Genomic DNA, 15,179 nt, shown 5'->3' on the forward strand with positions numbered 1-15,179 from the left:
CGGGTGGCAGGAACAGGCCGGACCGGGCTGGCGACGCGCACCGTAGGTTTAGTGCGTGGAGCAGGGACAGGCCGGGCTGGGCTGTCGACGCACACCGTAGGCTTGGTGCGTGGAGCAGGGACAGGCCGGGCTGGGCTGTCGACGCACACCGTAGGCTTGGTGCGGGTGGCAGGAACAGGCCGGGTCGGGCTGGCGACGCACACCGTAGGCTTGGTGCGTGGAGCAGGGACAGGCCGGACTGGGCTGGCGACGCACACCGTAGGCTTGGTGCGTGGAGCAGGGACAGGCCGGGCTGGGCTGGCGACGCACACCGTAGGCTTGGTGCGTGGAGCAGGGACAGGCCGGACCGGGCTGGCGACGCACACCGTAGGCTTGGTGCGTGGAGCAGGAACAGGCCGGGCTGGGCTGTCGACGCACACCGTAGGCTTGGTGCGTGGAGCAGGGACAGGCCGGGCTGGGCTGTCGACGCACACCGTAGGCTTGGTGCGTGGAGCAGGGACAGGCCGGCCTGGGCTGGCGACGCACACCGTAGGCTTGGTGCATGGAGCAGGGACAGGCCGGGCTGGGCTGTCGACGCACACCGTAGGCTTGGTGCGTGGAGCAGGGACAGGCCGAACCGGGCTGTGGAGACGGATAGGGGGCCTGGAGTGAAGAGCGGCCACAACCCGTCCTGGCTGAATGCCTACCCTCACACACTCTGTGTGAGGCATCCGCACAGGACGTACAGGGCGGTGTACCCCTGGCCTGGTGGCCTCCTGGATCCGCCCCATCTTTGCCTCCGTCAGCCCCGTCGTCCATGCCGTGTGCCCCCCCCTAAAAATTTCTTGGGGTTGCCTCTCGACCGTCCGACGATGATACTGCTGACGCCGCTGCTCCTCTCTCGCCAGGGCCTTAATCCTTGCCCATGGCCCTTTGCCCCCGAGCATGTCCTCCCAGGACCACGATTTGCCCACCTGGGCCATCGGCAGCCTCTCCATCTCCTTTCCCGGCGCTTCCTCCCATGTCCAGTCTGCCTGCTCCTGGACACGCTGCTTGGTCCTGGTACGGTGTTTTTTTTTAGACCAAGGCGCAGCGTGTGAAACAAACATGACTTTATTTAATTAAAGTACTAACAAACAAAACACGACTCGTGAAGTCCACGGTTAACAATACCGACACGGAACAAAAACCCACAAACCCAAAGTGAAACACAGACAGTTAAATATGGCTCCCAATCAGAGACAACCAGCAAACAGCTGACACTCGTTGCCTCTGATTGGGAGTCACATCGTCAAAACTAGAATAAAACAAACTAGAACCCCCAACATCGACATAGAACACATAGAATGAACACACCCTGGCTCAACATAAAGAGTCCCAGAACCAGGGTGTGACACTCTATGACAACAAGGTCATCTCTATCACAAGTGAAAGCGAGCCTCGATTTTTACATTTACACGTTTGGGAGACAAAATATCTTCTGTGTCTGGCTTGGTAGTTAGCCAACATTTCTGGTAAATCTGTGTTAAAAAATATGTGCTGGATCAGTCTACTGCCCAGGCTATAGCCAATAACCTAATTACATGTATTATTTCTCACTTTTGTTTTTGTAGCTTGGTGTTCCACAGAAACACTAGAAAAGAAAAGGTATACGTCATCAAAGTCAGAGTGTTGTAGATCTGCATCACACTTAGGTAAGGGTTGTGCTAGATGGGGACGAATTGAGAGATCAGCCAATAAAAATTACTGAATAGAAAAATCAGCCAATATAACAATTATTTTAAAAAATATTCCTGCTCCTGTCATAGGATAAATTTAAAGGTCATGAAGTCAAAATCATGTTTTTCATAAAATCTGGATGAAACCAGATCAAAGTATGAAAAATGACTGTTGCTTCTACATTTGATAAAGTTTGATCATAAAGTTAGTGGTCCCCATGTCAAACACTTAAGGGGATAGGGTGACATCACCCTAACTCTCATTTTTAATACACCAATGGTAACATGATATTCTCTTAACTCATTTAAATATGTACCGCCTTGTTACCAACATCGGAGAAGGCGTGTTTGCAGAGGGGACTGGTTTATATAGCTAGATAGCTACTCTACTGGTGCCAAAATCGTTCAAAACTCTGATGCAGTTGTCATGTCAACATGTCTGTGCTGCTGTGAACAGCATCACAAGAGAAATGCGAAATGGGAGATGTATATAAAAAAAATTATGGACATAATTGATGCAATTTCAATTTTGTTTTGAGTTGCTTTGTGTATCCTACATTTTCTTGAGATGATTTTAATGCAACACTGCATCCAAGTTTCTTGGCGTAGTCAAGGTGAGCTCATGAATATAAGCTCCCCACCCACTCAGCCCGTCATTTCAAAGTTCCGGGTGATATTTTAGTCACTCAAAAGGTTATTTTACATGGGAATCAGAATGACTGTTCGGAACCTTTAAGTCCCTTTTCTGAGGCTCTCTGAAACAAGAAGATTGGACAGAGAGACTTAATGGGCTACAGTTGGCAGCAGATTTCTCCCTTATGAGTCCTACATTTTACAACCAACTGTCACGATGACAAGACCTCCCCTCATCATGACTGAGAAGACTCCTCCTCAAGGTGTTGCTCTCCTGGAACAAGACAAGACCTCCCCTCATCATGACTGAGAAGACTCCCCCTCAAGGTGTTGCTCTCCTGGAACAAGACAAGACCTCCCCTCATCATGACTGAGAAGACTCCTCCTCAAGGTGTTGCTCTCCTGGAACAAGACAAGACCTCCCCTCATCATGACTGAGAAGACTCCTCCTCAAGGTGTTGCTCTCCTGGAACAAGACAAGACCTCCCCTCATCATGACTGAGAAGACTCCTCCTCAAGGTGTTGCTCTCCTGGAACAAGACAAGACCTCCCCTCATCATGACTGAGAAGACTCCTCCTCAAGGTGTTGCTCTCCTGGAACAAGACAAGACCTCCCCCTCATCATGACTGAGAAGACTCCTCCTCAAGGTGTTGCTCTCCTGGAACAAGACAAGACCTCCCCCTCATCATGACTGAGAAGACTCCTCCTCAAGGTGTTGCTCTCCTGGAACAAGACAAGACCTCCCCCTCATCATGACTGAGAAGACTCCTCCTCAAGGTGTTGCTCTCCTGGAACAAGACAAGACCTCCCCTCATCATGACTGAGAAGACTCCCCCTCAAGGTGTTGCTCTCCTGGAACAAGACCTCCCCCTCATCATGACTGAGAAGACTCCTCCTCAAGGTGTTGCTCTCCTGACATAGATGATGTCCTTGTCCACCACTAGCACTGGAATTAGAGCATTTCTCTATGAGCGCCACTGCCAGTGTATATCAAAAACAAAACTAAGGATTTCATCATCAGCATAGTCTGTCTTGTCATTTTAATTGTTTTTAATAGCCTGCCCAGGTACTATAGTAGAAAATTAGCCAGCTGGCTAAAACCGTCACTTTCACAGAAATGTTGATAAATGTGCACTTTCCCTGTAAAAAATGTACTTAATAAAGTAGAAGCGTGTACGTTTTTAGAGAACGCAATTTTTTTTTAATGTGCCTCATCAATACATTTTCTAAGGTAGGCACAGTTGTGTGTGCTTGCAGTTATTCTCCCTAGACAGTCCATGTTGATAGAGGTCTACAGTGAACATGAAAACCTCCACCCACAAAATGTCAGCAACTCACCAGCAGAGATGATGCCTCGTCATCATGACTGAGAAGTTGCGTCCTCAAAGTGTTAGTCTCCTGGAACAAGCCACTGCTCCTGAAATACTGTAGATGGCGTCGTTCTCCACCACTAGATGTGAAATGAAGCCTACATATATCAAAGTGACTTCCACATATAAGGAACTGGGTAACATTGACATCCCCAATAAGCTCTTCTTCTAAAGACACAAATCTTCAATTATCTGATTCTTTAAAATAATATTGCCAACACACCTTTAGTGATTTTGAGGTTGACTTGTGAGTTGTAACAGTTTAGTTCAACATGGAGAAGGGATCATAAGACCATGCTGCTTTAGGGACACTGCTGGAAACATACATGCATCACTTGTGAATACACATGTATGAAGTTATCAGACCAAGCAATAACAGCTAGTTTACATTCATTTATGTGTTGAAATGAATTGGCACCAGTCAGATCATCCACATTCTTAACGTTAACAGAATTCAGCAAACTCTGTAAGAATATTCAATATTAAATAACACATTAGAAAAGCTGCATTGTTCATCCCAGTCACACATTTACCTGCAAACCTTTTCACCTCACAGGTGTCAGAAGAACAGCTAAATATGTTAGTGGAAGTGTCCTTTTCAGAAAAGACAAAAAAGCACTTCCCTTTTGACTGTAGAATAACTCCGTGTTCAAAACAGAAATATATGGATGCAGTGTCTTTTTTAATATCGCCACAAAAAAGGAAGAAAAAAAAACAAAAACAAAAATAGATTCAACTGAAAAATATATTTTTCAAAAAGAAAAACATGATCCATTGTAATAGGTTATCTCACCAATTCATATACTCTCATTTAGAAAATGATTATTTCTAACAAAAAAAGATCAGAGGTTCTTCTACAGAGGCTTGTAAAGGTAGTTTAGTTTGGCTAGTCAACGAATACGTTGTTCAACGGTGAAGACAAAATAAGGCTAGCAATAATCAAGCTGTATTCAGTCTCTTTACAGCAAGACCAGGCATCAAGAGTTAACCAACAGGAGGCCAAGGGGATCTGCAAAATACACCATTCAAACACAAATAAATAAAAATTATATATTTTGTCCCGCTTTTTCACTGAATCCTAAAAAGACTAGGCTACTCATTCTTGTGTACCAATTTCTGAACTGGTCCAAGAAACGCTAGTGTAGCCTCCCATTGCATTTTTTTGATACAGTACGCTACGCCTAATGAATACGACCGAGGACTTGAATCTCCGGGTAGGCTTGTTGACTCTGTTCTAGGGTGAGTAATATAATGTACGTCTACTGACTTCAGGGAGACCTAAAAACTAGTCTTACATTAAGGAACCTTTCACATTCCAAGTACGGTCTTTGGATCAATGTAGCATTCAGTAATTTGAAAACACACTTTTTTAAACTGTGAAACTATTGTGATAAAGGCAGCCCAATGTACGAAGGTAAAGTATGGCATAGTATGACTTCGCTTGACCTATATAAAAGTCTGAGTGTGTATTAGCAGGTAGGACTACTTCAGGCCAGAAAGAAAAGGATTTAAAACACAATGTCCTACCTACAGCTGAGGCAGAGGTCAACCAGAACCAATAGTACAGCTGAGGCAGAGGTCAACCAGAACCAATAGTACAGCTGAGGCAGAGGTCAACCAGAACCAATAGTACAGCTGAGGCAGAGGTCAACCAGAACCAATAGTACAGCTGAGGCAGAGGTCAACCAGAACAAATAGTACAGCTGAGGCAGAGGTCAACCAGAACCAATAGTACAGCTGAGACAGAGGTCAACCAGAACCAATAGTACAGCTGAGACAGAGGTCAACCAGAACCAATAGTACAGCTGAGACAGAGGTCAACCAGAACCAATAGTACAGCTGAGACAGAGGTCAACCAGAACCAATAGTACAGCTGAGGCAGAGGTCAACCAGAACCAATAGTACAGCTGAGGCAGAGGTCAACCAGAACCAATAGTACAGCTGAGGCAGAGGTCAACCAGAACCAATAGTACAGCTGAGACAGAGGTCAACCAGAACAAATAGTACAGCTGAGGCAGAGGTCAACCAGAACCAATAGTACAGCTGAGACAGAGGTCAACCAGAACAAATAGTACAGCTGAGGCAGAGGTCAACCAGAACCAATAGTACAGCTGAGGCAGAGGTCAACCAGAACAAATAGTACAGCTGAGGCAGAGGTCAACCAGAACAAATAGTACAGCTGAGGCAGAGGTCAACCAGAATAAATAGTACAGCTGAGGCAGAGGTCAACCAGAACCAATAGTACAGCTGAGGCAGAGGTCAACCAGAACAAATAGTACAGCTGAGGCAGAGGTCAACCAGAACAAATAGTACAGCTGAGACAGAGGTCAACCAGAACAAATAGTACAGCTGAGGCAGAGGTCAACCAGAACCAATAGTACAGCTGAGACAGAGGTCAACCAGAACAAATAGTACAGCTGAGGCAGAGGTCAACCAGAACAAATAGTACAGCTGAGACAGAGGTCAACCAGAACAAATAGTACAGCTGAGGCAGAGGTCAACCAGAATAAATAGTACAGCTGAGGCAGAGGTCAACCAGAACAAATAGTACAGCTGAGGCAGAGGTCAACCAGAACCAATAGTACAGCTGAGACAGAGGTCAACCAGAACAAATAGTACAGCTGAGACAGAGGTCAACCAGAACCAATAGTACAGCTGAGACAGAGGTCAACCAGAACAAATAGTACAGCTGAGACAGAGGTCAACCAGAACCAATAGTACAGCTGAGGCAGAGGTCAACCAGAACAAATAGTACAGCTGAGACAGAGGTCAACCAGAACAAATAGTACAGCTGAGGCAGAGGTCAACCAGAACAAATAGTACAGCTGAGACAGAGGTCAACCAGAACAAATAGTACAGCTGAGGCAGAGGTCAACCAGAATAAATAGTACAGCTGAGACAGAGGTCAACCAGAACAAATAGTACAGCTGAGACAGAGGTCAACCAGAATAAATAGTACAGCTGAGACAGAGGTCAACCAGAACAAATAGTACAGCTGAGACAGAGGTCAACCAGAACCAATAGTACAGCTGAGACAGAGGTCAACCAGAATAAATAGTACAGCTGAGACAGAGGTCAACCAGAACAAATAGTACAGCTGAGACAGAGGTCAACCAGAACCAATAGTACAGCTGAGACAGAGGTCAACCAGAACAAATAGTACAGCTGAGACAGAGGTCAACCAGAACCAATAGTACAGCTGAGACAGAGGTCAACCAGAACAAATAGTACAGCTGAGACAGAGATCAACCAGAACAAATAGTACAGCTGAGACAGAGGTCAACCAGAACCAATAGGCAAAGTGATGCAGAGTAGCTGGAGTTTGTTGCCAATCTTGTCATTGATTTGTCATTGTAATGTGCGCATCAGGCAGTTTCTGTAATTTTTTCAGTTAGGCTACATCCTGTCCAGACTGAAGCTACATCCTGTCCAGACTGAAGCTACATCCTGTCCAGACTGAAGCTACATCCTGTCCAGACTGAAGCTACATCCTGTCCAGACTGAAGTTACATCCTGTCCAGACTGAGGCTACATCCTGTCCAGACTGAAGCTACATCCTGTCCAGACTGAAGCTACATCCTGTCCAGACTGAAGCTACATCCTATCCAGACTGAAGCTACATCCTGTCCAGACTGAAGCTACATCCTGTCCAGACTGAAGCTACATCCTGTCCAGACTGAAGCTACATCCTGTCCAGACTGAAGCTACATCCTGTCCAGACTGAAGCTACATCCTGTCCAGACTGAAGCTACATCCTGTCCAGACTGAGGCTACATCCTGTCCAGACTGAAGCTACATCCTGTCCAGACTGAAGCTACATCCTGTCCAGACTGAGGCTACATCCTGTCCAGACTGAAGCTACATCCTGTCCAGACTGAAGCTACATCCTGTCCAGACTGAGGCTACATCCTGTCCAGACTGAGGCTACATCCTGTCCAGACTGAAGCTACATCCTGTCCAGACTGAGGCTACATCCTGTCCAGACTGAAGCTACATCCTGTCCAGACTTAAAAGTCCAATGCAGCCGTTTTTATCTCAATATCAAATAGAGGCTATATAGCAAGGATTTGTTTGAATCTCTTCTCAAAACCAGTCTCAACTACAAAGCATTCTGAAAGTTCAGTAAGAATCCACCTCGTGTTGCACTTCATCACATATAACAATGTCAATCATCATTTTCAGGCAAATCTGCATCTGGCTTTTGACAGAGAGATCCGACTCTTCCTCAGACTCCTTTCCCCTTGTCAGCAGGTCGTTTTCTTCTTCCTGGACAAGATGAGGGGATTGCCGTCTTGCATCTTGTTTTTTTTCTGAGATCTCAGTCAGAATTTTCTTGAAGCAAAAGGAAGTTATTATATTTCCCTGGGATGAAGCAGATCAGAGAGGCTCTCCAGCATGTCACAATGAAGTTCTACTCGTCTGACTTCATAAAATTGAATATTAACATGTCAATTTCTTTATTTTTCCTTAAATCCAATGTTCTTTCTGTTAGGCTACTTCTGTCAATTGGTATTTTGTCTCAAGTGATGCTGCAGTGACCTTCTGGTTATATCTGTGAAGTTGGGTTGATTTCACTTTCAAAATAATCTCTTTCTTCAGTCGATAGTGGTGCCTGGTAGGCTGAATACATTTCCAGTCAGAATATTACTGGGTGTTGATCCATGCCATGATCCATCTTTGATCAAATGCTCTTCAGATGTGCTGACGGTATCTTGGTCTTCGCAGAAATAAACCAATTTGACCTCTGAGTGAAGATCTGACTCCTCCTTTATGCAGATGTCAGCAGGTCCATTATCCTGGCCAAGCACAGTTGCTTCATCAGTGGAGATTGTTTCAACTGTGTCCATAGTGATAGTATCTTTACCATGATGAGGATTTACCAGTCTTGCATCTTGTTCCATATTTTTTTCGGGAAAATAATCTGAAAGCGCAGTTACTTTCAATCACACTCGGTATTATGAACACTTCTTTAGAGATTTCTCCCTTTCCCAAGAGCTCAGGTTTGTGTTTCTGAACCATTCTTTTCACTTTACCATTAATACATAATTGAAATTGTTTACGTCTCTGATTTTGCAAACTAAGATCAAAATTGTATTCTAGAATATCATAGAGAATACACCCAGAACTTTTGGCTTTTTTAGGATAATAAGATTTTAGGTTAGCATATTTATCCACCTCAAATATTACACCGTTTGTCAGTAGCTGAAATTCCAGTTTCTTTTTAGGTTTGGTGGATGCAACATCAAGGTCCAGACCTATTTCCTTGCACAGTGGGTAGCACTCTTTCGCCACTTGTTTGGTGTTAGACGTCACATTTGATTGGTCTAAGTTGGGGACAACAATTTGCTTTTTTTCATCAGTACAAAGTGCAAGGTCAGTCTCATCAGAGATGCTCTCCATCTTGACACAATGAGGTTCTACTTGTATGACTTCAAAATCACCTCCCTCTGTCTCTCTGGTTAATATAATATAATAATAATAAGCCATTTAGCAGACGCTTTTATCCAAAGCGACTTACAGTCATGCGTGCATAATTTTTTTTGTGTATGGGTGGTCCCGGGGATCGAACCCACTACCTTGGCGTTACAAGCGCCGTGCTCTACCAGCTGAGCTACAGAGGACCATGTCCAGTTCTTTCTTCTTCCTCATTAAATCCAATCTCCTCCTTTTTGATACTTCTTTCATTTGGTATTTCGGCTCAAGTGATGCTGTAGTGACCTTCTGGTTACTGGACATCTCTGAATAACTATTTCGTTTGCGTGACTTCTTCAAGAAGAAAGCTTCATTTTCAAGTTCACATCTCCATGTACCGTTTTTACCCATCTTGCGCTGCAAAACTGCTCTTAACCTTCCCATAATATCTTCAGCCAGCTCAGTTTTCCGACTTTGTAAATCCAGATCAAAATTATGCTCGAGAACCTCACACACAATCTGCTTCCAATTTCCACACACTTGTGAGGCAAAAATCAGCCAATTCAAAACATTACGTCTCTGGTCAATAGATGCAAGTCAAGTTTCGGTGTTTTCCCATATTTTGATTTCACATCAAGGTCAAGTCCTTTTTCCTTACAGATGGGGTAGAGGACCCTCAATGCTTCTTCTACAGTGGCCATTATTAAGGATTGGCCCATTGTTACGTCTGTCTGAATGGCAAAGGTCTCCGTCTGGACATGTTGAGGACAGACGATGTCCATACCAGGCTCATCCCTCGTGCAGATATCATTAGGTCCTTTTTCAGGGCCAAGGATTGCCGTCTCATCAGCACATCGTGTTACATCGGTCTCAGTAGAGAAGCTCTCAGTCGTCACATGCAGAGGAGAGATCAGGTCCACAACAGGCTCCTCCTTTATGCAGGTGTCAAAAAAGTGTAGGACTTTCTGACACGCTGTTATGCAAATGGTACCGTGCCCATTTAAGAGATTTTGGAACAGGAAGTTCAAACACTTCTGTTAACCACTCAGGGTTTCTTCTCTTGGAATGCATCTTCAGCATGTCTTTTAATTTCCACATAGTCCGGCTTGAAAAATCGGATCGTTCTTCATTTTGTACACCAAGATCATAGTTGTATTCTAGAATTTCACAGATAACATGCTTGTGTGATCTATTTATCTTTTTAGCATATTCAGACACCTCAAGCATTACACAAATTGTCAGTAAATGCAAATCAAGTTTCGCTCCAGATCCAACATTGAAATCTACACCTATCTCCTTGCACTTGGCGTATGGATCTTTCCAATCTTTCCCAAACTTTCTTAGGTTAGGTCTTGAGTAACTGCCACGACACTGCCGTATATATTTATCCTCTAATGTTTTTTGGCATTGTAGTCTTCGTCTTAAATTGGCGTTGTAGTTTTCTTCTTCATCAGAGGGAAGGTTCAATGGCTCACAATATTCTGGAAAAATAGGCCTAGTAGATACAGCTAAATTACAGCCGCTTGTTAGCACAGAAGGAATGGCAGTACTATGGCTTGGGATATTAACATAGTCAGCGGCCACTTGTGAAGTTGGGTTGATTTGAGCTTCAAAATAATCACTGAAGGTGGATACATTTCCTGTCAGAATGTCAGTGGACGGTGCTCCATGCCATGTCCCCTCTTTGATCGAATACCCTTCAGCTGTTCTGATGATATCTTGCTCTTTACAGAAATAAACCACTTTGACAGCCCTGTTTTCCCCATCACGTTCTCCTGTCTTTTCAGGAAAAATAAGTAAAATCTGCCCATGACTTGTTGTTTGGGGACTGATGGTAGATACATGTGAATGCTCTTTCAGTAAACCCACATGGGAACCTGTTTCTGTGTTTCCTGACAATAGGGAACTTGGGTAATCTATCCAGGCATTAATCGAATCAGACCAAAGGATTGTTTGGGATATCTCCCTCTCATCTTCCTCCATCTTAACGTCAACATCCATGTTGCACCAGTGTCTCTACGGCCGTGATTGGGAGTCCCATAGGGCGGCGCACAATTTGCCCAGCGTCGTCCGGGTTTGGCCCGGTGTAGGCCGTCATTGTACATAAGAATTTGTTCTTAACTGACTTGCCTAGTTAAATAAAGGTTAAATAAAAATAAATAAAAGACAAACTAATCACAAAGCCCTGGTGACAATCATCTCTAGAGAAAGTGATAGGCCCATCATTGGCATCGGTTTATATCTGATAGAAAAACTGACAGAAGAGAAAGTAAACCTCACTATTGCGCAACCATTCCCTGCAGCAATTGGTCCTTTATGTTCATTTAATATTGATCAATACTGTTATATACAACACCAGTTCCTAGAGTGACAGCAGGATGATTTCAATTAAAGGACCAAAAAACTGAAGACAGTACAGTATGAACACTTTCATTTGACATTTTAGTCATTTAGCAGACGCTCTTATCCAGAGCGACTTTACAGTTAGTGAGTGCATACATTTTTTTTTCTCACTTTGATAAAATAGATGTCAGCAAGGTAACTATCTACTGCTAGCTAGGTATTATCATTTGCCCTCTATATAAGTTAGCTAGATAGCTAAGTGGCTGCAAACGCCTAAATCGTATTTAGAGTTCTAATGTTAGGTATTTTTTCTTGTAAAAATGTTTTACTAACCAAACGTTAGCTAGCTAGCTACCGTTACCTTACTGGTGGTGGACTATTGCAAATCCCTTGGCCCCCATTATGTTGAAATTAAATTCGAGACAATAAAGAGGCCTTCCCAGATCTTTTGAGAAATATATCAAAAAACTTCGTCTGCTAGCTAGTATAGACTAAAGAGCAGCATGTACCAGAGCGGAATGTTTACAGTGGCATTTTGTTGGTCGTTGCCACAGATAGAACAATGAGCAAGATATTTCACCGGATGTATAAATCTGAAGCATCCGGTTGATGTTTCCACTCACTACCAAAATATGGTGATGAGAGGAAGCACAGCTGCCGGCAGTGGAGAAGATGGAGCGAGATGGATTTTGGCCGACACTCTGCACATTTTCTCATCGATGAAACAGTTGATCTCAATACAGTTTTCTGTTTCCAAAATTGGAATCTGTTACGAACAGAGTGGACTAAGTTTTGTAGACTTTACCATTTGCCAAAGTTTCTCAAACTGGCGTTCTTTAGAAGGATTGCAAGGGCGAATTAAGTTATTGCACACGCGCATTTCACAGAGTAGGCGTTCCCCAACGGAAATATGCAAATAATGCTAGAACGCGCCAATAGGATCTCTCTGCTACCTCCTTGCTTGTTTTGCCCGCTATGACTCATTTGCTCCCATTGGAAACGACAGGCAGTGTTCTATCTTGGTTTAGTTATAAAACATCTTTGTTATTCGGGGTCAGAGGGTTGTTGCTAGATAGAATACAGTTACGGACGGAAGTGACGCAAATATCGTCAATATCTACCATGCGATTTGGTCACGATTTGGTTTTTGTAGGTTTGCCAACTTTTTATGGAGTGACTCCGCGTCCTAGTGAAAACCTTTGGTACTGTTCATTTTACGCGCCGCGCAATAGGCCAGGGTTATGCCCAATTTCCACATAACACGATAATTTGTGTTTCACACAATTTTTGTTGTTGAATTGTTTGTGTATCGTTGTATTTTACATTTGTGTTACTGTCCTTGTCTATCAGTGTATCAGTGCTTTGTTACTTGCCAGGTTTCCCGGGAAAATATACAAAGAAAAAAAGACATATAAAAACATATAAAATCAGTCAATTTAAATAAATAAATTAGGCCATAATCTATGGGCGGCAGGTAGTTTAGTGGTTAAGATTGTTGTGCCAGTAACCGAAAGGTCGCTGGTTCTAATCCACTAGCCGACTAGGTGAAAAATCTGTCGATGTGCCCTTGAGGAAGGCACTTAACCCTAATTGCTCCTGTAAGTCTCTGCTAAATGACAAAAAATTAAAACTTCTCATCTCTCTGTGTTTCAACATTTTAAGTCTGAGATTTTCGAGTTCCCAGTTGTTTTAAACGCAGCATGAGTACATTTACATTTACATTTTAGTCATTTAGCAGACGCTCTTATCCAGAGCGACTTACAGGAGCAATTAGGGTGAAGTGCCTTGCTCAAGGGCACATCGACAGATTTTTCACCTAGTCGGCTCGGGGATTAGAACCAGCGACCTTTCAGTATGAGTACCACAGTATGAATCATAAAACCCATAAAACGTTTTGATAACCACACAAATCTCTCTCGGACAAGGTCACTTTTTTCAGTATATTTCCTAAAATGAAATGCTAATTAGCTATCATACAGAACTGCACATCCTGTTGACATTTTAGTCATTTAGCAGACACTCTTATCCAGAGCGACTTACAGTTAGTGAGTGCATACATTTTCATACTGGCCCCCCGTGGGAAACGAACCCACAACCCTGGCGTTGCAAGCGCCATGCTCTACCAACTGAGCTACAGGGGAGCTTTGTTTGACAAATAAACAAAAAACTCCACATTTCTCCATGCAAACTCTCATCGACATGTAGTACGTAACCTAGCAAGTAAATATTATAGCCTTTTTAGTTTCTCGTGTAAATAATTTATATTGTGTATTTCTCATGTGTATTCTTGTATAGCATTTTTCAAATTACGTGCTTCTACATCTGCATTGCTTGCTGTTTGGGGTTTTAGGCTGGGTTTCTGTATAGCACTTTGTGACATCTGCTGATGTAAAAAGGGATTTATAAATACATTTGATTGATTGATTCACTTAGCTAGGTACCTTAGCATGTTTTTACTACTATATATTTTTTGAATACTAACCTTCGGTCTCTCCGTTGATCAGAAGCAAGGATGGTTCTGTGCTATGTACCGGATCGTAACCACTACTCCGATAAACACACGTGCATGTGATCGTTTTCCAACCTCTGTAAGCATGAGGCATCGCTGGAGCTGTGTGATAAGGTATGCCCTATTTGCTAGCTGCTAACAAGCTATTTTGGTTAGGTCAAAGATCTGTAGTTAACTAGATGCTTTTGAAAATTAGCTAGATAACCACAACTGTGTACCACCGATGTTTACAACGCACGTTACCTTCCTTACAAGCAAAGCTAGCTAGTTAACTTCAGCTCACGGTTTGTGTAGTCATACTTTTTCACGTGGTAACATGCTAGCTAGCTAATGTTAGACCACCAGGGCAGGGATATAGCTAGCTAAATATCACCTGGTGGGCTAGCTAGTTAGGCACCTTGTTTGGCTAGTTGGCTACATTAGCTAATGTTAGCTAGCTAACGTTGCACCGTATCTCACCGTGGTGTAGTCAGACTTTCCCAACAGGCAGTGACATGCTAGCGAATGTGCCTAACATTAGTGATTAGCACTAACTAGCTAACGTTAAATATCCCTACCCTGGTGGACTAGCTAGCATGTCACCACCCGTTTGTTCTGGGGAAAAGTCTGACTACACGAACAATGAGCTAACGTAACTAGCTAGCTAAACTTTAACTAAATATCCCTGCCCTGGTGGGCTAAATTTAGCTAGCATGTCACCACGTGGAAAAGTGGGACTACTCGAATGGTGAGCTAACATTGTTGTTTTTCTCTAGCTGGAGGTAAGCAGGAGGTAAGCTTCTCATATGGTGTTGAGTAAAGCTTAACCATGTATTAGATCGTAGGTAGGTAGTTAGTTGTAGTTAGGTATTGTATTTATTATAGGTTAGTATTGTTGTTATTGTAGGTTTCCGTAGGTAATTGTAGGTTAGTATCGAAGCACGAGGCTAGCTAGCTAGCGGGTAGCTACTGGTAACGATTAGCAACGGTGGAGAGCTGTTTCCAATGTTAATGTGCTGCTACCCAACGTTTAATTTTTGCTGCGTTATGCGTTATGAAAGGAACTAGACACGGACATGAATTATCTGTTTAGTGTGCTAACACACTCTTGGCAGTTTGTTGTAACCAAGTATTGGTGCTAAATTGTGTGTTAATGGATGCTAGCTTGCTAGTTAGCTACGGCGTCATAGCTAGGTATCGTGGTTGTTGTGGGTAGTTACTGCAGGTTGGCAGTG

Source organism: Coregonus clupeaformis, chromosome 25, assembly GCF_020615455.1.
Source record: "Coregonus clupeaformis isolate EN_2021a chromosome 25, ASM2061545v1, whole genome shotgun sequence".
NCBI classification, from domain to species: Eukaryota; Metazoa; Chordata; class Actinopteri; order Salmoniformes; family Salmonidae; genus Coregonus; species Coregonus clupeaformis.